The 1,680-nt window shown below is 42.9% G+C and overlaps 1 pseudogene across 1 annotated transcript; it reads right to left on the bottom strand.

The window, feature by feature from the left end:
* Nucleotides 1-251: 251 nt before the first annotated feature.
* Nucleotides 252-1,404, bottom strand: LOC309864837 (annotated as a pseudogene). Its single transcript has one exon. The product of its transcript is annotated as an uncharacterized misc_RNA (transcript).
* Between the last annotated feature and the right edge of the window lie 276 nt (nucleotides 1,405-1,680).

A 1,680-nucleotide genomic window follows, 5' to 3' on the forward strand; every position in this document is an offset into this window, starting at 1 on the left:
CATACCATCCCCAAGCAGCTTCTAAATTACTGTTTCCATCCAACTTAATTTGTTCCTCAAACACTAAATAAGATTGTTGGGGAAAATCGTGCCCTTTCAAACATCAGTAATAGTTGTTTGTCCTTTCTCTACAATTAGATATATGAGATTAAGAAGTTTATCTAATTGATCACCTCACGGAAGATGCAGTTACAATCCATATTTTTTCCAGGAGGTTTTCCTTACTTTAACACTAAACAGTTCAATTATTATTTTTATTTTTATTTTTGTGTGTGTGTGTGTTATGAACACTTTATGTTCGAGCATGAACAGCATTTCTAATAGAACATGAAAAGACTGATCTGTATCTACAAAATTTAGGTTTCTGCTCCAATAAATGCTAGAAAGGTAAGGAATGTCGTGATGTACACACCAGTCTGAGAGTGGCGTTTACACAGGGCAATCGTAGACGTGGATTTCCTGGTCATCGCCCACGGACACAATTTTTGAGCCATTTCCGTTGTATTTTACTCCCCAGACCTGATCCTGGTGGTCGAAGAAGGTGTGCACACACACGTTCTCGTTCCGACGTCCCAAACTTTCACACTTTTGTCGGATGAACTGGAAACGAAGTGTGTGTCATCGGGACAAAAGGCAACGTTCAGCACCCACAACGCGTGGCCGCTCAGTGTGCCGGCCAGATTGGCATGTTGTACGTCATAGATCTTGATGTAGCCGTCGTCGGAAGCGGTGACAAGGAGCTGAGAGTCCGGGGAGAAGGTCAGGGAGCGGATGGGCATAGCGTGGCCTTCCAGCGTGTGCAGGAGCTTTCCAGTTGCAATATCAAAAATGTTGATGATCCCGTCTATGGCTCCACTGGCCAGGTACTTCCCATCTGGGCTATATGCAATACTAAGAATGAATTTTCCTCTTGTGTCCAAAGAATATTCCTTTTTCCCACTTTCCACACCAAAAATGTTCACTTTCCCCACATGAGTTCCTGTGGCCAGATACTGGGAATCAGGAGAAAAGGCCAAAGTCCAGGCATCCACAGGTCCTGCATCTATAGACTTTATCTGTTTGCCGTTCTCCAAGTCCCAGAGGCGGATGTGCGCATCAAGTGAACTGGATGCGGCAATGGGCAGTGTGTGGCTGATGTCCACAGACACCACACCCAGCTGGTGTCCCTCCAGGCTCCACTGTAGGTCCAGCCTCTCGTCAGACCATTTCCAGACCTTCACCAGGTCATCCAGGGATCCCGTGACCACTGTCTCAGAGTTTTCTTTCTTGTTTGTCCCCCAGGCGACTGACCAAATGGCATCATCATGGGCTTGCTCTTGCTTGAAGAGAATGCTGTACTGGTTGGTCATTTCCTTAACTGAGGATGAAGGCTACAGGCCAGACGGTTCGCCGTCCTGCCGGCTGCTCAATTATTATTATTATTTAGATATTTTGCTTTTTGTGTGAGGCTTTATTCTTTATCCTTTACGTTGACTATTCAAAAGAAAATTAGACTCATTTCCATTTTAGACAAAGACTCACTTATTTTTATTCAAAATCCAAGATGCTTCATTTTAAGAAGCTCTATAAATTTCCCCATGTCATTTTCAAAATTTTTAAAAAATTTGCCTATGTTTTTACCCTGAGTGAAATATTTAATATTAAGTATATTTTAATCTCTTCTCTTTGTAATTTGAAGAA

This window comes from Mustela nivalis (genome assembly GCF_964662115.1).
Source record: "Mustela nivalis genome assembly, chromosome: 5".
Lineage (NCBI taxonomy): Eukaryota > Metazoa > Chordata > Mammalia > Carnivora > Mustelidae > Mustela > Mustela nivalis.